Genomic DNA, 21,630 nt, shown 5'->3' with positions numbered 1-21,630 from the left:
AGTATATATATGAGTGGATATCTCAATATGTTAAAACGAATTATACATAGATAAAGGTGGGTTTACCTTGAAAATATAGGAATACAGGGTCACTTGTTGATGTCAAAATAGGTGGCATAGGACGTAGCCTTTCTATAAATAAATAATTAAACAACTTATGTGGGTGAGGTAAATCTTAGGTAGTCACCTAAATTGTTAGGGGTGAATGAAAAAATTACCTTACGGATGTGGGTTAGTGGGTCACTTGCAGAAATCAACAACGTTTGGATATGAATACGGTGTCTCAAGTCACTTGATAATGGTGGAGTGGATGAGATAGGATGGTGCCTTTCTCTAAATAAATAGTTGTATATAATTTGTTATATATATTTAGGAATTAAATCTAAAGTTATCACTGGTAATATTAAGTGTTGGTAAAAGATTACCTTTTGACTATGGGTTTGACAGGTAACTCACAAGTGTCGGCAGCATTTGAAGATGGAGAGTACAGCAGCCTTTAGTGAGAGTTTCCCTTTCAGTTGTAGGTTTTGTAGGTCTCTTGTAAATCTCTCAAAGATCATTTAACATTTAGTCAATACCAACCTAACCCCGAAGCCAATCCTATTCACACTCCAACTACCAAAGGCACATTCAAATGTGGACACTGTAGCCAATGTATGTGGATCCAGGAATCATGTAAAATCACCCTACCAAATGGAAATAACCATAGACCCAACACATACATTGACTGCAATACTAGAGGTGTAATCTATATGATTACCTGCATTTGCGGCTCCTTCTATATAGGAAAAACGATACAACCTCTTAAAAAGAGGATCTACGAACATATACACTCCATTGAAGTGGGCAAAATAGTTACACCCGTATGCCACCATGTAGGCACTAAGCATCAATACAACCCAAAGGTTCTAAAATTCTTTGGTCTTGAACACATACTTCCCAGCTTTAGAGGAGGCGACCTGGATAAAAAAACTCCTACAGGTAGAAACCAAATGGATAGTAAATCTCAAAGCGACATACCCACCAGGTTTAAATGAAGCAGTAAGTTTCAAATCTTTTCTATAATTCAGACATGATTTGAACAACAGGTTCTCATACTCCATTACACCCTCCCACTTATATATCAAATATCCATAAGCAATAAGCCATGCATATTAGAAATATATCATTATTATCTACCTTATATCCCCACAGGGACTCTTTGTATATATCTATCATACCCCTTCAGATGTATGTTTAAATCTCATTATGCATATTGTATATGTTTAAACTTTCTACTACCTGCTCTTTGGTTGTAATAATGTAATATATCATTAATGAAAGCATCCTATTGGTAAGATTTTGATATTTATTGTAAATACCATGATGTAAAATTCACAAGCATTTGTTTGCTTTGTGGGGGACTGCCTTTTCCTATCTGCTAGCTGTAACTTTCTAAAATGCAGCATGGACAGCCTTGTTAACAGGCATCTACAGCTGGGTACTGGGTACTGGGCAGGCAGCAGTAACAGCAGGAGGAAGTGGTGGTGGGCTCTGGGACGGAGCGGGGACTGCATTGGTAACTGGCATCTAGAGCTGGTTACTGGGCAGGCGGCAGCAATAACAGCATGAGGAGGAAGCAGTGGGCCCTTAGAAGGAGCAAGTACGGCATTAGAGGTTCAGGTCATCACCTATATGGATAATGTAGAAGCTGTAGCTATTGGAGACATGAATGGATGAACGAGATTCCAATCCGTACCTACGATGTAGCGAAACCACATGAAACGGAATGGGCTTGGCGGAATCAGCGGGGAAAGAACACCCTGTTGAGCTTGAGTCCAGTCTGGCATCTAAAGCTGGGTACTTGGCAGTGAGCAGGCAGCAGCAGTAATAGCATGAGGATTGGTGTGCACTTATTGAGTAATTGATGTGATTGGCTGGGCTGGGCTCCAGGGTTAAAGATGCCACCCACTCGAATCAGCAGGCTCATCGGAAGTATACATGCATCCTGATGGCTCATATTGATCAAGCCTGGGCCATGCAGCATGAACAGCAGGAAGAGGAGGAGGCAGGCCCTGAGACAGAGTGTGGACAGCATTGTTAACTGCCATGAAAACAGCTGGATACTGGGCAGGCGGTGGCAGCAGCAACAGCTTGAGGCCATCATCCTTAATTGACAGTGTACAAGGTGTAGCAATTGGGATGAATGAGATTCCCACTGTCCCTACAGAGGCGGTGGGCCTTGAGACGTAGTGTGGATGGCTGTGTTACTCCTCCTGCTCTTACTGCCGCCGCCTGCCCACTACCCAGTACCCAGCTCTGTATGCCAGACTAGACTCAAGCTCAACAGGGTCTTTTTTCCCCATTGATTCCGCCAAGCTCGTTCCCTTTCATGTGGTTTTGCTACATAGTACCCTGTTTCCCCGATTATAAGGCACTGTCTTATATTTTTTGAAATGCCAAAATATGCCCTAGGTCTTATTTTCAGGGGGATGTCTTATTTTTCCATGAAGGATGACTATGACTTGCCTCACTGGTACGTGAAGAATGCAGAGTGATATTTTGCAGGGTGTCAAGCAAAGCAGTATGAGTTTGTTTTTAGCTGCAGACCCAAGAACAAGAAGCGCTGCTGTTGGTGGTGGGCGTCCATTATTACCACACCATGAACAAAAAGTAGTGGAGTACATGACCCAGCCTGGGTCAAGTGATTGTACCCCCTCTTCATCCCAGTCCCAGATACAAGCCTTACAGGTGTCCCAAACAGTCCATGATACACCTGTTCCTCCTAGTTCTTCATCAGCGGCTGGAAAGTCTCGTGTACAGCAGTATGTAGAGGAGTCCCAACGAGGGGTTGGAGAGGCGGAGCTACAAGCATTCCTTCAAGATGCTCAGTTGTCTCACCCATCTGACGAAGAGAGTCAGTTCACAGGCTTTCCCCCCAGTTACTTTTCACCAGAACACTCTGAGCCAGACAAGCCAATTCAAACTGGCTCCAAAAGGCTGCTGGTTCCTTTCGGCACATACAGGGAAACTGTCTCTTCTGATGATGATGATGATGATGATGTCCTTGATCCGACATGGGGCGAGCAAGGGAATCATATTAGGCAGGAAGAAGAGGAGGAGGAGGTTGCAGAGCGCCCTCAAAGGGGGAGAGGGCCGAAGAGGGTAAAAGCTGCCCACACTCTGCATTCTTCACGTACCAGTAAGGCAAGTCATAGTCTTCCATCGTCAGAAGCTGCCTGTCACCACAGCTATACCTCAACAACCGCGGGCCGCCACCACAAGCACCAGCTCTAGAGCACCTTTCGCCCCAGTTAGATGTTCGCCCGTGTGGGCATTTTTTAATGGCCCAGAGCACATGGCCATGCAATTTCCTCCTCAACCTCCACTTTCACCTCCTCCTTTGACTCTTGTGCTTCAACCTCTTCCTCCAGGGACACTTTGCCGTGGAGACCCAGCACCTCCTATTCAGCAGCATCTGTTCACCACCAGCAACAACCTGCAGTTTGCTATTTCAGTGCACAATTCAGACGTTGTCACGCAGTCCTGAGGTTTCTGAGGTCCTGAGTCTGGGTTCCCTCTGCCACACGGGCGCAGCCATTCTAAGTGCCTTGCGGGAGCAGCAGGACATATGGCTAACTCCCAACAGACTTCAGCCAGGCAAGGTTGCGTGTGACAACGGGGCCAATCTGCTGGCAGCCCTGCGTTGTGGGAAACTCACACACGTACCTTGCCTGGCTCACGTCATGAACCTGATAGTACAGCACTTCCTTAGGAATTACCCAGGCCTCCAGCCACTGTTGCTGAAGGCCAGAATGTTGTCAGCGCATTTCCGCTGGTCGTACACAGCCAGTGCCAGATTGGTGGATTTACAGCGAAATCTCAACCTGCCAGTGCACCGGTTAATTTGTGATGTGGCCACACAATGGAATTCCACCTTTTACATAATGCAGCGGCTGGATGAACAACAGAAAGCTGTGGTGGATTACGTGTCAGAGTCTGTTCATTTGAGATGTATACCTACACTACCTTTCTTCAGACCTGCAGAGTGGCTGCAAATTAAGGACTTGTGCACTGTATTGTCATCTTTTGAAGAGGCCACCAGGATGATCACCAGAGATCAGGCCTGTGTCAGTGACACCATCCCCATCATATATGCCTGCTGGAACAGAAGATGGTGGATCTCGGACACGACACAGAGCTGACGCTGCATCAAGAGACGTTTCAAACATCTCGGACATACGTGCCTACTAGACATAGTGCACCACAAATCCAGGAAGAGGAGGTGGAAGAGGATGAGGTGGACATTGCAGGCATGGGAGAAGGGGAGGAAGGGGCAGAGGAGGGTATGGAGGGTACATGGCATCCATCCACCCAAACACAAGGCGCCATGTTCCGTGGATGGCAAGACCAGGCGGAGGGGGAGGAGGAGGACGACCCTGTGCTGCTGTTTGACCCACAGGAGTGTGGGTCCAGAATTACCTCAGCTGTGGGTAGTTTAAGCCACATGACAGCCTTCATGCAAGAGTGCAAAGCCAAAGATCCACGCATTCAACACATAAAGACTGACAACTATTGGATTGCTACGTTACTGGATCCACGTTACAACCTGAGATACAACAACTGATCTTGCCCCAATACAGGGGACCTAAAATGCAGCATTACCAAGAAGTGCTTGTAAGGGACTTGTGCTCAGCCTTTCCGACTGCCAGCAGCAGCAGGGATCCCTATGGCAGTTCCACCAGCCATGGGAGCCAAACAACTGCTTTAAGCAGCGGTAGAGGTCGGCATGGGCGGCAGAGGTTGTCTAAGCCAAACTATGCAGGCTTTTTTTCAGCAGAAGCAAGCTGCCAGTCGTGCAGCAATTGCCAATGACACTCAGCAGCGGTACTCAGTCATGGTGCAGGAATACCTGAGCTCTGCATGGGACATCTGCAACCTGCAAAGCCAGGACCCACTGGGCTACTGGGTATCCAAGCTTGAGCAGTCGCCAGAGCTGGCAGAACACGCCATTCAGATCCTTGCCTACCCGGCCGCAAGTGTGTTATCTTAAAGAGCGTTCAGTGCAGCTAGGGGCGTAGTGAGTGACATGGGGATTCAGCTCTCTGCAGAAAATGTCGACCGAGTCACTTTTATTAAAATGAATAAGGCTTGGATCAGCAATGACTTCAACACCCCCTCTGCAGAGTGTACCGATTAGTCGTCAACTGCTGCACGGCCTGCTGACACCTTGATGGAAACAGCACGTTCACAGCCTTCGGCATCCCCTTCTATTCCTTCCCCTGGTGGCCCTCTACCTCTACTCTGTTGCTGAGGTCTATAACTTGCAATGGAGCTGTGTAACTGGCTAATTTTTTTTACTGAGCATCTCCCTCAGGGCCCTCTGCCTCTATCTACCTTGAGGCCTATATCACTTGTAATGGAGCTGTTATTCATAAATAAATATTTGTAGTTTTACGGTAGTAGAGAAATACATACATCTTTCTGTCCTTTTGGATAGATAGCAAGTGGTATCAAAAATAAATATCTGTAACTTTTTTACAGAAATACAGAAATTTTTCTGTTCATTTTGATATCTGTATTTTTTTTTTACAGAAATACAGACATTTTTATATTTATTTTGATAGATAGCAAGTGGTATCAGAAATAAATATCCGTATTTTTTTACAGAAATTTTTCTGTTTATTTTGATAGATTGCTAGTGGTATCAGAATTAAATATTTGTATTTTTTTACAGAAATTTTTATATTTATATTGATAGATAGCAAGTGGTATCAGAATGAAATATCTGTATTTTTTTTACAGAAATACAGAAATTTTTATATTTAGTTTGATAGATAGCAAGTGGTATCAGAATTAAATATCTGTATTTTTTTACAGAAATACATTTTTCTGTTCATTTTGATAGATTGCAAGTGGTATCAGAATTAAATATCTATTATTTTTACAGAAATTTCTATATTTATTTTGATAGATTGCAAATGCCATCAGAATTAAATATCTGTATTTTTTTACCCTGCTTCTGGCTGCGTATATGTAACACACGGACTGACTATTTATCTATCTATCAATGTATCCATGTATCTATCTATCAATGTATCTATCTATCTAATGTATCTAACAGTGAAACACTCACACTTTGACAAAGCAAGCCCAGCAGCATAGAAAGGTTGTGATGCTAGCAAATCTCTGTCAGGAGTGGTAAATGCAGGCACGCCCTGGCCTTATATAGGCCAATGGCTGCCTGTGTGGCATGCAGTGACAGACAGCCAATCGGCTGCCTACCACAACAAACATGGAGGGGAGCATCCCTGCTGTTATGGGAGGGCCCTAGGCATCATGGGGGAGGTCCCTAGGCATTGTGGGAGGGTCGAATTCGGGGTGTCGAATCCAACAAAATTCGGGGTCGACCCGAATTCAAACGGCCATTTTCGGGTTTTGAATTCGAACACCACTATGCAGCACACGCTACGCTAGCCATCCCGTCCCCTGTATGATCCGCCCCATGTCAGGACGGATCACCCAATGAGGTAGGAGGGGTCCGATACAATCGTCACGCCCCCTTCTCCTGCATTGGAGCCCTGTTAACGTCACGGGGATTCCCCAAAATACGGGAGGAGGGGTTGGGTGCCCGCCCACAGCACAGGCGCGCTCTCCCTTCCTCCCTCGTGTTCTTAAAGACGCCACTTCAGGCGCACGTTCAAATAGAACAGCCCTGCAAGCTGCTGCATGCTCCATCCTTTAACGCTGCTGAACTCTGCAAGAGACCTACAAAACCTACAACTAAAAGGGAAACTCTCACTAAAGGCTGCTGTACTCTCCATCTTCAAATGCTGCTGACACTTGCGAGTTACCTGTCAAACCCATAGTCAAAAGGTAATCTTTTACCAACACCTAATATTACCAGTGATAATTTTAGATATAACTCTTTCTAAATATATATAACAAATTTAATACAACTATTTATTTATAGAAAGGCTACGTCCTGTCCCACCTATTTTGACATCAACAAGTGACCCTGTATTGATATATTTTCAAGGTAAACCCACCTTTATCTATGTATAATTATTTCCTACATATTGAGATATCCACTCATATATATACTACCCTAACAACCCATATCTTCTACTGTCCCTAGGAAAACCTGGCCATATTTTAACTATCCTAATCCCTGAAATTTACCTTCCGAATTTACATTCTTAAGGAAGATACCCTGTATCCTACCTACTCCTATTAAGATTTGCCGATGGATGCAAGGATCAGTTTTCACCTTACCTAGCAGACACACCTATACCTTGCCAAAACGTTAAACATTAGGTATGTACATATTTACCAACTGTCACTTATTTAATTGGACCTCTTGTCCTATACCTAATCATGCCTTATGATGTACATCTAGCATTCTCAACAGCAGTGACTCCACACATACACTCCCCTATGTGGGGCATGTCCCTAACTATGGGTACGTGAGTAAAATTATTTATATATCTATAGATGCTCCATTGTAAAGTGTTGGAATCGTTAAGCAATGTTTTTCACAAAAAATTAAAGGAAATAAACAAACAAATTATAAGGGGGTGGTGTAGACAAATAGAGCTATGAACTAAGAACCAAAAACAAAAAACAGAAACAAACAAGCAAACAAACAAACAAAAGGAAACACTCGGTAGTCTAGTATTATTCGATACCATCATTTGGATAATGAAATAATCCCATAGTCATCCTGAAATATTTGATAAATACCATGTGGAATACTTGAACAACTCTAGTATAGATGTACAGTCTGAGGCAGTAAAAGCATAGATCAAAAATTTGTACCATTTCGACCAGAACCGGGTGATAGAATCATCGCCTTGTATTTTTGCATCCAGCATTTCCATGTGAAATAAAGATTTTAGAGAGGAGACAACTTGTTCCGGTTCAGGAGGTTGTGCCTGTATCCAGTTTTGCATGATCGTGCGTCTGGCTGCTAAAAGACAAATATTTGTCCAAGTGCGTAGAGAGCGGGGCATAACACCCACCTCCACACCTTCCCAGGAACCAAACACCAGCAAAACAGGATTGAGTGGTATAGTATGCCCTGTTACAGAATGTATAAATTTGAGAATTTGGGACCAATACAGAGAAATTTCAGGGCAAAACCACAACCGGTGAGACAGGGAGGCATTCAAACAACTGCATTTAGGGCACTGAAAGTGCCACCACCTTGGTTGTGAGGCTGAGGTGGAGGGTCGGAAAACTTTATAGGCTCTGTGAAGTAGCATAAACTGAGATTCCCTCCAAACTTCGTTAACCATGCTCTGTCTCACTTCCAGCAACAAAAATCACAAAAAAGAAACAACAAAAAATATAGAGGTAGCAGCAAAGAAACATGAAACAAAAAACGGACAAGTTGAAAAGGTGACTTTCCTTTTTTCCTCGCAGAGCAAGAAAATGGTGACCAAGTTGGAAACATGCCTAAACAAGTTACCATGTCGTCAGGGTTGGGCTCACACCTCATAAAGTGGGCAATTTGAAAACAACATTGCAACATTGCCTTGATCATCTGAGAAGTGAAGTGTCGCCGGATAGGCACCCTCCACATGTAGGTCCCGGTGATTGCGATAAGCCTGGAGAATATGGGTTCTGTCAGTGTAATGTGAATAGGCCACTATCACCAGGCGTGGTTTGGCCTTCTCTGAACGGATAGGGCCTAATCTATGCGCACGTTCCACTTTGCAAGTAGTTGAAAGGTTTAGTAATTGTGGTATTACATTGGAACAGAGATCCGTCAGTCTTGCAGGTTTTATACTTTCCGGCAGGCCAATAATGCGTAAATTATTGCATCTTGACCTATTTTCCAGGCCATCTAATTTATCCTGTAAAGCCTGCGCTTTGGCCTCCAGCATAGATATAGTAGCCCTAGAGGAAGTAACATCATCTTCCACCAATGTAATGCGTTGCTCGGTGGCATCTATTCTTTGGGAATGAAAACGCGTTGGATTATTGCGCGCCACAGCACAGCACACTCAAAAGGTTCAATTAATGCAGTAGGAGGTTTCTTGGTGTGTTGATCAAACCTGGTGTGAGACAACAAATACAGAAATCAAAACTATCTCAAATCTGTCCGTTCCAACATCCCACAAAGCTTTAAGACAGTTTCTGGGATTAGTCAATTTTTCCAGAGAATTTGTGGAAGGTTTTGCAGAGAAAGCCAGACCAATATGTGATCTTTTGAAAAATAATAACTTTTTTGGACCTTGGGAAGCATGCTTTTGAGACACTTAAAAAAAAGATTTGCATCATTGAACTGGTCCATTGGTCATCATCCGGATTTGTCTGTATGTATGCAAACTTGTTTTTTCTGTAGTGCACCCACTAACATGTCATTAAACTTGCTTTGCGAGTAGCCTCGTGGAACATTAGGGGGTTGAGATCTCCTAACAAACATATGGTGATATTGCGCCATCTTAAGAATCTCAAAGTGGATATTAGCTATGCTTCAGGAGACCCACCTGGACACCCAGGACTTCCCTAGGATGCATAAACAATGAGTTGGGGAGGTCCTGAAATCTCCAGCAGGGGATTGAAAGGCAGGTGTACTCCTGTTGTTTAAGAAAATTTTACAAAGTCATATCCTCCAACTTTGATAGAGAATATAGATAGAGATATCTTTTCATAATGTGTATGCACCCAATTCGCCCCCAGCATCCTTTTTCTAGCGCGAAAAAGGTTGTGGGAGGGGACTTTAATAAAATAAAGAATGTGGGGGAGGACAGGCGTGCAGGGACCTTGGCGGCCTCTAGCCAGCCCCATCTGTGTGGATGCCGTCTCCACTCACTTGGATACTTTGACAAATTCTATGTAGCTTCATGATATCTGGGGACAGAGGTATCCACTGGAACGTCAGTTTGCGTTCTTCTCCCCTGTTCACTCTTCACACGCGCGACTAGACTATCTGCTCTGCTCGACCTCTTTACTCCATTTTGTGCATAATGTGATGATTTATGCTATTGCAATCTCGGAGCATGCCCCTGTTCAATTGACACCGACTACCACGATTCCTAAAGGGGACACCATTATCTGGCGTTTCCCTTCCTTTCTATACACTGACCTTTCAGGCAGAGCTGCACTCTGTGTGGCACACATATGTGGCCACGAACGGAAAATATAGAAATGATCCGAGATTGTTCTGGGAAACTGGGAAGGCATTTATGCGTGGTTATGTTATGGCATATGTTACAAAAAGGAAAAAACAAGCCAATGCAAGCTACTTCCAGGCACTGCATAACCTTCGCCAGGCGCAACAACATCTTATGGATTCTCCATTTCAAAGCGCTAAGGAGGCATGGATTGAGGCTAAGAGAGATTTTGATAATGGGTTGGAGAGATATGAACAATTCAAACAGAGGTACACCAAGTTGCGTTTCCACAAGTTCGGGAACAAAGCAGGGAAGATGTTCGCTAACCTTGTAAGGCCACAACATATTAATCAGGGTATATTATCTTTACTGACTCCTACTAGGGTAACAGTAACAGACCCTGCACAAATCAACTCCCAATTAGCAGACTTCTATCATAAGTTATATGCTAAACGAGTGGGGAAAATTTTTGATCCATGTGTTTAACTGTTATTCCCTTACCCACACTTACATCAGACGATCTAGATTTCTAAATTCACCAATCACGGACCAGAAGCTACTGACCACTATTAAGAGATTGACTAACGGCAAGTCACCAGGTCCAAATGGGCGAATTTTATAAGATAATGAGTGAATATATCCTTGGCGATTTGCACAGTTTATATTCTTCTATGTGGGAGCAGGGTACTTATTTTGCTTCTGGTATGGAGTCGTATATTAAAGTGCTTCCCATGAAGGGCAGGGACCCTAGACGCCCCGAGTCATACAGTCCCATTTCACTCATTAACTTGGATTCAAAGATTTTATCAAGGATTCTGGCCAATAGACTAGCCTCAATTTTGCCACAATTGATTTCATCGTCCCAGGTGGGGTTGGCTGTGACCGCTCAGCGGTGAGCAACATGCACACGCAAGACGATATCCACACAAAGATATAGCCGTAATTAGTATTGATGCCAAAAAGGTGTTTGATAGATGTCGCTTGGCTTTTTTCAGTTCTTGAGAAGATGGGTCTTCGGGGACCGTATTTATCACTGCTTTCGGCTTTGTACAGCACACAGTGTGCTAAAGCACATACACCAGGGTTTCTATCAACAAACAGATGGTCAGAGAGGGGAACCAGGCAGGGATCCCCTCGCTCCCCGTTGCTATTTAACTTGGCAATCCTTTTAAACACTCCCCAGGGTGACATGGGCTAAAATTCCACAACCCTGAAATTAAAGCAGCGTTTTTTGCTGACGACATCCTTCTTTTCTCTACAGACCTTTCTAAGGACCTTCCATTTATCCAGAACACCTCTACACAATTTAAACACTGTTCAGGCCTTAAGATAAATGTGGATAAGAGTGAAATTCTTCCCCTAACCAATCACAGACATACTACTTGGGATAAGAGTTCTTCTTTTCTACTTGCCAGAGACCATATCATGTACTTTGGTATCCTGATAGGAAAACAACATTCCTCCATTTATGGGTGAAATTACCCACCTCTAATAACCAAGATACAAAGGGAATTGGAGATGTGGCAAAATTTCCTAATACTATTCTTGCATGGAGGGAGGTAAGGAAAAAAAGGAAACTATCATTTGGTCATTCCAGGTACTTACCTATCTGTGGAAACCCTATGTTCAAGCAGGGGGATACTCAGCCGATATTTCGTAAATGGAAGCGCAAGCAGGTAGTAAAAGCAGGAGATCTGTACAACCAGGAGATGGGGTGTTTGGTGACCTTTAGGGATAATTATATCAAATCAATTGTAATGGATGGTAGATATATTTTCCACTGTAACTCAGGGATACCAAACTGTATGTAAAGCAATGGTGAACAAAGTGGGAAGGGAAACACAATTCTTACATCGGGGATAAACTCTTACATCGGGCATATATAGTTTTTAGATCTACTGAAGGGACACGAATTCATACTAACTTAGACTTCACTTGCCCTAAATGTAAAACCCCATCCGCCACATTAGTTCACCGTCTATGGTCATGCCCACTGATTAAGCGATATTGGCAGAGAATGTTACAATATGTCTATGAAGTAACTAGATATTTTGTCCCGGCTAACCCCAAGTTTATGTTTATTCAGTTCTTGAGATGAATTGCTAGAGGTGGTACCAGGTAGAGGCAGGAGAGAATGGATGTCAATTTGTCTTCTGGCTGCGAGACGAGTGTCGCTCATGAGCTGGATTGATTCTCTACCTCCTAAACTGGAGGCACTTTAATCTGCTATTTGTGCTGTATTCTATAGCGAAACCCTGGATGCTAAAATGAATGACGATAAACATGTCAACAGTTTTAAAAAAAATGGTTCAAAGGTAGATTCGGACACCTTTCCTGCAATCTACCTGGTATATTGGTGGCAACTCTTGATTTTACTGCTACCCCTAACAATCTAGTAGTGGTGGGGAGGTATATGCAGGAAGAAAAGACAATTGGTAGTAATAGGGGATTCTATGATCAGGAGGACGGATAGAATAGTTTGTCGCCCGGATCCCTTCAACCGAATGGTTTGCCGTCTCCCAGGTGCCAGGGTTCGGCATGTGGTAGACGGAGTGGATGAATTACTGGGAGGGGCTGGACAGAACCCATCTGTCTTGGTTCATGTTGGAACCAATGACAAGATAGATGGAAGATCCTTAAAAATCAGATTAAAGAACTAGGTTTTAAGTTGAAGGAAAGGACCAACTACTAGCACAGATAGAAAAAGCAGCAAAAAGTTGAAGTGTTTTAATCATGGCGGATTTCAACTACCCTGACATTGACTGGAGTAATGGCACTACAGGAATAGCAAAAGGGAGAAAATTTGTGAATTTATTACAAGATAATTTTATGGTACAGTTTATAGAAGTTTTTTCTAACAATGCAGAGCTTATAACAAATGTCCATATAAAACAGAATTTGGGTAGCAGTGACCATAATATGATTTCATTTAATGTAAGCTATAAACAGGAAGCATAAACAGGAAAGATAAAAACATTTAATTTTAGGAAAGCAAATTTTCAATTATTAAGGGTAGCTCTCTGTGAATTTGACTGGGAGAAAATATTGTCCACACAGAACACTCAACAGAAATGGGAATGTTTCAAGTCTGTTCTGCAAAAGCACACTGAAAAATATATTCCAATGGGTAATAAGTTTAAGAGGCTAAAATTAAAACCTATGTGGCTCACAGCTGATGTTAAAAAAGCCATAAGTAACTATGGCTAAAAAAGCCAGAAGTAACAAGAAAAGGGCATTCCAAAAAATGAAGGATCACCTTTATCATTTGAAAACTATAAAGAATATAACAAAAGATGTAAAAAGGAGATAACGTGCAAAACTTCAAAATTAAGAGACAGATTGCCGAGGAAAGTAAGGCAAACCCCAAATTTTTTAAAAAATATATTAATAGCAAAAAGATCAGTTCTGAGCATGTAGGCCCCTTAAAGGATGTCGCTGGGTTGGTAACTGGGGATAAAGAAAAGGCAGATTTACTAAACACTTTTTTTTAGCTCTGTGTACACAAAAGAAAATGGCAGAGCTCAAGTCCAAATTTATAATAGCAATGTCACTGTCTTAAATGAGTCACAATGGCTCAGAATTGATATGACTGACAAAGGTTGACAAAGCACCAGGACCCGATGGATTACATCCACGTGTCCTCAAAGAGCTGAGCTCAGTTATTTCAAAGCCATAATTTCCAATTATTTTTTTTAGAGACTCTTTAGTCACTGGCAAGGTACCGATGGATTGGCGTAAGGCCAATGTGGTTCCTATCTTCAAAAAGTCATTACCAGGTAACTACAGACCAGTTAGTTTAACGTCCATAGTAGAAAGGTCTAAAGAGTTTGATAAAGAACCACATAGAGGCGTTTCTGCTAGAAAATAATATTATAAGCGATAGTCAGCATGCCTTCAAAAAAGACCAATGTTGTCAAATTTACTCTCCTTTATTGAGGAAGTAAATAAACAGGTAGACAGTGGAGTAGCAGTTGATATAGTGTACTTGGACTTGACACTGTACCCCACAGACCGTTAATATGCAAGTTCGGGTCAATAGGTTTTGAAAAGTCAATCTGTAAATGGATAGAAAACTGGCTTAAAGACCGCATCCAGAGAGTTGTAATTATTGATTCATACTCTAAATGGTCTAAGGGTATTAGTGGTGTACCCCAGGGTTCAGTTTTGGGACCTTTACTGTTTAACATCTTTATAAATGATCTAGAGTTTGGGATTAAAAGTACCCTTTTCTGTGTTAGCAGATGACACCAAACTATGTAATGGAATTAGGTCCATACAGGATGTCTATGATCTACAAGAAGACCTGGATGTACTGTTTGAGTGGGCAGCCAAGTGGCAAATGGCATTTATTATTGATAAATGTAATGTTATGCACTTGGGAGCTAACAATGTGCATGCTTCATACTGTATAGGGGGAATACATTTGGGGAAGTCAGAAATGGAAAAGAATCTGGGGGTTCTGGTAGATCACAGACTTAATAATAGCATGCAATGCCAAACTGCAATATCTAAAGCTAGAAAAGTACTTTCTTGTAATAAAAGAGGAATAGACTGCAGAGATGGAGACATAATCCTGTCCCTGTACAAAGTATTGGTCAGGCCACATCTGGAATATGCAGTCCAGGTTTTGGCACCAGTTCACAAAAAGGACATTGTGGGATTGGAGAGAGTGCAGAGAAAGGCAACTAAACTAATAAAAGGGGGGGCGTGTCTGGCCGGCTGCAGGATGGCCGCTTGATCTCTTTGCTCTATACATGTAGGAGTCATTAGCTACTATTTCAGCGTCTTTTATCCTCTTATCTCTGGAATTTATTGTACCTTCTGGTGGCCCTTGCCCTTCGGAGCCGGGCTTTGGCTAAATCACTCTTCCTGTACTGTGGTTAGGTAATTGATGGACAGTTTATAAAAGATTTTTGTGATTGTGTATGTTTTACTATGTGCTGTTCTTTAGGTATAGGCAGGCTTCCTTGTTGTTGTTGTTGTTGCTGTGAATGTTTTGTTATTACTGTATTGGTATTTTTATACTCTTTTTCTTACTGTTTCCTTTTTATTTTTGTATTGTAATTTTCAAAAACTATCAATAAAGAAATATTGAACAATAAACTAATAAAAGGAATGGAGGAACTCAGCTATGAGGAGAGATTAGCTGAACTGAACCTATTCTCCCTTGAGAAGAGACATTTATGGGGGATCTGATGACCCTGTATAAATATAAAAACAGTCAATATAGAAAACTCTCTTCACCATTGTTCACTTTGAGATCATTACAATGTACAAGAGGGCACTCTTTGCATCTGGAGGAAAAGAAGTTTAAGCTCCGGATAAGGAAGGGATTCTTCACTGTAAGGTCTGTGAAAATGTAGAATCGGCTCCCTTTAGAAAGTAGTTTCAGCAACTACTATTAATTGATTTAAGAAAAAGCTGGATGTTTTACTAGAAGCACAGAATACAACTGGGGATTAAGGCTTTAAAGTAAAAATAACAGTGACTGTTAATCCAGGGAACATACGATTGACTCATGGAATCAGAAAGGATCATTTTCCCCTGTTGAAGCAAATTGTACCAGGGTTTTTTTTGCCTTCCCCTGGACCAAGTATGTCTTCTTCTTCTATTCTGAATATATCTTCTTGATTATATCAATTGTGTGGATACAAGGACAAATGATTGATGCTATATTGGATGGTAATAGAAATTGCTGCCCCTACCCCTCTTTCCCTAATATTGTATACGTTGTTTTTCTTTTCTTTTTGATCATTATTATATTTTATTCCATTTTATGTGTTTTATTTTTTGTGCAGATTATTTTGTTGTACTCTGTGATACAATACCCACTGTTGTTATACTCACAACCAAGGTCGCTAAGATTGAGATGTGATCTCGCTTTGTAATTAATGTTTATGTTTGTTACAGGTTATATGAAAAAATGTTTAAAGAAGAAGTTTAAAAAAAAGAAAAAAAAAGAAAAAGATTTTTCAGTCTGCTCCTGCATTAGCAACAGTTGAACTTTCAGCTCCTTTTGCTTTGCAAGTGCACACTTTAGAGATAGCAATATCAGCAGTGTTGCTGCAATTGCAGGGAGGAAATTGGAGGATATTGTGTTACTCCAGACTTCTGACTCCAGTTAAAAAGACTTTGAAATTTGGCTTTTGGTTAGAGTATACTATGCTGTTACAGCAACATTGTTGGATTCAACAACATTGTTTTGCAAACTCCTTATTTTACTCTCGAGCGTCTTCTTCAAAATAATATTTCTGGAGTATCCAATCAATAGATTTTCACATGGTTATTGGCTTTGTCACCTAAACAAATTCATGTAGATCACAAAACTAAATATGTCCTTCCACAATTAACGCAGTATGAAGGACAAACACATGACTGTACAACCACAATTGAAGAAACATATCCTTCTTTTTAGAAGAAAAACAGAAAAGACTGATGAACCTGTTTGTGTAAGGAGTTTAATTTTGCTGAGTTTTGAATTTAAGTTGTTTTTTGCTATATTTTGCAGATAATTGAGTTGAGTCGAAACTAGTTATATCCTCCTTATCAGTAGGTCAATATTTGCTCCATCCTTACCTTGAAGCTTCTTACCTTGAAACATCTTGCTCAGCGAAGTTGTTAATTAGGTTTCTTGTTACTGACTAAGTGTCTTCCAACTTGTTGTCTGACTATATAAACTGCGATGTGGTATTACAGTTTTGAGAAGTGATATAACTACATGCTTGAGCTGCTTGTGTGTTATTCACTGCTCTCAACGCGTTGAAAACAGAGGTCATGATAGAGAGGGATAAACTGAGCTGGGATCAGCAAGAAATCGCCTTAACAGTTTGTTGACGGTTCATGCTTTTTTTCAGCTGGGCAATGTGTAACGGGATATGTAATCTGGTATCCCGAAAGAGCTTGTGGAATAAAACAAATTACCAGGACACTTTTTTGGCACAAAGAGCAGAGTTAGAAGCTGTAAAAGTAGTTCTAATTACACTGGGGAACAATTTTTAACAACATTTTTGTTGATTTTAAGTTTTAAGTTTATTTACACCAAAATAGGTATGCCGATTCTAAAAGTGCAGTTAGTTTTCTTCCATCATGTCAGATTTTTTCTTCAACGCTTATTTTAATGCGAATACTGTAGCATGGATTTGTATAGGCTATTCATTTACACGCAAGACAGTGTGGTCAGAGGTTCTGCGCTGCTTTACGTAGTGAATAAGCAAAATTTATTTTTCTACTTACAAACGTATTTCCTTTCTTTCAGATCGTGTCTGGCTCTGTGGTTTCTCTTCCTAAGTGTCTAAACAATCCTGATTCATTTTGTTATATCTGTGGCAGTTTCACCATTCCCAGTCAAAGGGGGAACATCAGCATATTTATGGAGCAAGCCTATTTAGCATATTTCAAAGTTAGGTGTGCAAACAGTGTGTGGAGGGTTTACGGATGTGGACAAAGGGAACATGTGATAAGATGCCATTTAATATACCTATGGTTTGGTGAGAGCCAAGAGATCATTTTAGTGACTGTTACTTTTGTATAGTGAAAACTTCAGGATATACCAAAAAAAAATAAATGTAACAGAGTATCCTAGTCTACCATCGGCTATACACCCAGTGTCTCATTAAGATGAAATCCCAGTGCCGGTTTCCGTTACACTACCCTCTCTTGAAGAACATGATTATGGTGATGAACTAGGTGACAACAATGATGAAGAGTTTGAAATTGAAGAGGACTCTGTTCGTAAGGGATTTGATCAGCATGAGTTGAGTGATTTGGCACGTGATTTTGGATCGAAGAAGGCTACAGAACTCCAAGCATCAAGACTGTGTGGGAAAAACTTTCATGAAAAAGGAACAAAGGTATCGTACTTCCCAGCCAGAGAAATTGCAGTTGTACTTTAGAGCTGACAGTGGCTTTGCATATTGCCATAACATACCTGGTTTAACCCCCCCCAGCGTTCTAATTCTCTCCGTATTTTCATGCAAAACGATGATAAATTTTTTTCCAACAAAATTTATTTTACATTGTAGGCCAATAATTCTTAGGTATAACTCACCAAAATATGTCCAATATTTAAAAAATTTAATTATAAACTTTAAATGAAAAAACACAAAAATCTCTCAAAAATAAAAATAGTTAAACATGTAATATAACTGTACAGCATCTTGTATAATATATATATTTTCTTGTATAATATATGTTTTTCTTTGTGAAGAATATGCAGACATAAAAAGAGTCATTGAGGTATTGCAATATCACCAACACAATTAGGTCATCTGTGTTGACCTTAAAATGGTATGCTTGGGGGTGTGGCCTAGCGATGGTGGCGTGAGCACCGTAATTCAGGAGCTCCGTGCCGGCTTTGCCTATTTTAGCAGACACGATCGGCCAATTCGGTATCAGATATCACCTACTCACATGCCTGGATCAAGGAAAGCAGAGCAAGCAAGGAAAACACCCATAAAAACGAGTATTCTGCAGTACTTTCCTGCTGATATAGCAGGATCCTCAGGCCGGAAGTCCTCCAGCATGGCTTTGCCTCGTGACTCACCAGAAGCCCTGCGAGAAACTGCACTGTCAGGAAGAGCAGAGCTGCTGTGTGCACACAGCCCGAGCCTTTCTACGGCTTTACCACCGGCTCCCCCTCTGCTCACAGCTCCTTCCATTGCGGGAACTCCTCTTGCAAGGCACTTGCCTCCAGACCTGCAAGTTTTGTTACAGTTTATTCCTTCTAAAGACATGGGAACTCTGGCAGCACGTACAGAAGGCTCACTAAGGAGGGAGATGACTGCGCTACGGCAACGACTGGACACAGTGGACACAAAGGTAACCAAGCTAGAAACTTCGGTAACACAATTAGATGATAGACTTAAGGCATAAGAGCGCTCTCATTCACATACAAGATCCAATTATGTAAGATTAAGGGGCATCCCAAAAGCTACACAAGCTCTGAACAGAGGAATACAGTGATAGCAATAGTGAACATGGTTTTAGACAGAGACACCACAGTGGACATTGAATAAGACCGCGTACAAAGGATTGGGCAACGCAGAGGCTCCTCCAACGAGCAACCCCGTGATGTTGTATGCATAATCCATTATTATACCCTGAAAGAGTTGATAATACAGAAGGAGTGGCGCAAGGGGCCCATTGATTTTGACGGGGCAAGCATTCAAATTTACCCAGATTTAGTATAAAATAATGGTGTGCGGTGGATAAGTGTTTCTTGTATTCCCGAGGATATTAATGCCTAACCCTGGATCATAAGGTAATTTGAAAGTAGAAGAAAGGAAAGAGAGGGTTCTTGGCAAAATAAAATTATTGTAATTAATGTTAATTTCTCAAATAATACACAATAAAGTCATCTTGTGTGCCACAATAAATAGCTTGTGGTTTACAAGAAATATTGATGCCAGTTCAGGCCCTATTGGGCACTTTACATTAGTCATCTAACGTTTTATACACAAAAATAACCATATAATCGACTTGCAAATAGAAAAACATTCCTATAGACCGTGGTACCCCACGCGCTAAGCCCTTTTAGGCTTCCTCAGGGGTAGCGGTACGTTTACGAAGAAGTTTGAGTAATCTAGGTTTTCAAGCATATGTATAAATATTAGAAAATTACAATAATATATACTGTGACATCAATTTTACAAGCAGTTGTAGTGATTTGGGTTATCAAGCATATCTATACATGTTAGAATAACATGTGCTGTAGCAATTCAAGTACATATAAGTTGTCATACAGTATGTCATAAGTTGAAGTTTAGAAAGTATAAGAAATATTGCAAATTATATATATATATATATATATATATATATATATATATCTATATATATATATATAGATATATATATATGTTGTATATTGTATATATAAGCATGCCATGTGAACAGACTTATAACAGCTTAAATATTATACATATACAATACAGGTTCATATAGTAGGCAGAGTAAGCAAAGAAGTAAAAAAAACTCTTGCGGTTGTGATTGCAGATAACCTGTAGGAGGAAGAGCATGTACTGTATAAGTGGTTTCCTTCCTTAAATAAACATCAAAGGCACAAGACAATAGGGGGAAGAACATATATAATTTTTTTCCTTTCTTTTATCACGTATCAAAGGTAAAAAAGGCAATATTAAACACTGGTGGTCTTGATGTATTCAAAGGAATGGTTTAAAGCTAAAAACATAATTTAAACCAGGGTGGTGGTTAGCTTTTAACAGAAAAATCTATTTAGTCTCTGATTGTAAAATCAGAAATCCCCACCTCTGGGATTGGGGGTACTTGTTCTAATGCTGCAAAAGTAATGCTGTGGGTGTCAAAATTGTGTGCTGTGCCTACATGATAGCTAACTGGGGTCACCATTTTGCCATTTTTGATTGAGTATATATGTTCATATATAGGTTTCTTCAAGGGTCTTTTGGTTTTGCCCACATAAAATCTTCCACATGAGCATAAAATAATGGAGAATACCTATTGATTGGCAATTGACAATTTAATTAATTTTATGTACTGAACCAGTAGTAGTAGTAGTGCTTGGTTTTCGTGGATCCATTCGCATTGACTGCAATGGCTACATTTGAATGTTCCCATGGGTTTTGATTGATCAGTGATTGGTGATTGACAGGTGTAGTGGCTTTTTACTAAATATAGATGTATAGATATGCTTGATAACCCAAATCACTACAACTGCTTGTAAAATTGATGAAATGTCACAGTATATATTATTGCAATAGTCTAATATTTATACATATGCTTGAAAACTTTTTCGTAAATGTACCGCTACCCCTGAGGAAGCCTAAAAGGGCGAAATGCGTTGGGTACCATGGTCTATACAAACGTTTTTCTATTTGCAAGTCGATTATATGGTTATTTATGTGTATAAAATGTTAGATGACTAATGTATGTACACATAAAATGTATGTAATGTATGTAAACTTGCATCAATATTTCTTGTAAACCACCAGCTAATTTTTGTGGCACACGAGATGACTTTATTGTGTATTGTTATTTGAGAAATTATGATTCAATACAATAATTTTAATCTGCCAAAAAAACCCTTTTCTCGTTTCGATTATCAAATTATTTTACCCGGATTTATCGAATCGCACATTGCGTATGGGACGAGTTCTACGGCCACTTTTAGAACATATCTCATCACATGCAGCTTCTTATCGCTGGGGTCACCCGTTCCACCTGGTAGTGGTAAAGAATAATGCAATCTTTGCACTTCATAACCCCACCCAACTGCCAACTCTATTTAATTTTTATGGATCAGAACCTATACAGGTCCCGGGGTTGACTGGAATTAACGGAGGAAATCCTGGGGTCTCCCGTGTGTCCATTCTTCACTGGCATCAGAGAAAGACGACAGAGGGCTCGCCTACCGCAATCCCACAGGCCGGCAACAACAGTTCCTCCCCTGAATCTTGAACAGACATTACATTCACAACCCGTTTGTTGACTATGCTATGCTCAATAATATGATGTTAATAATGACTACAGGTTTAAGGAGTTATTCTTCTCCAGTCCA

The sequence above is a fragment of the Pyxicephalus adspersus genome, chromosome W, assembly GCF_032062135.1.
Source record: "Pyxicephalus adspersus chromosome W, UCB_Pads_2.0, whole genome shotgun sequence".
In the NCBI taxonomy this organism is placed as follows: domain Eukaryota; kingdom Metazoa; phylum Chordata; class Amphibia; order Anura; family Pyxicephalidae; genus Pyxicephalus; species Pyxicephalus adspersus.
This window is presented reverse-complemented; position numbering follows the sequence as displayed.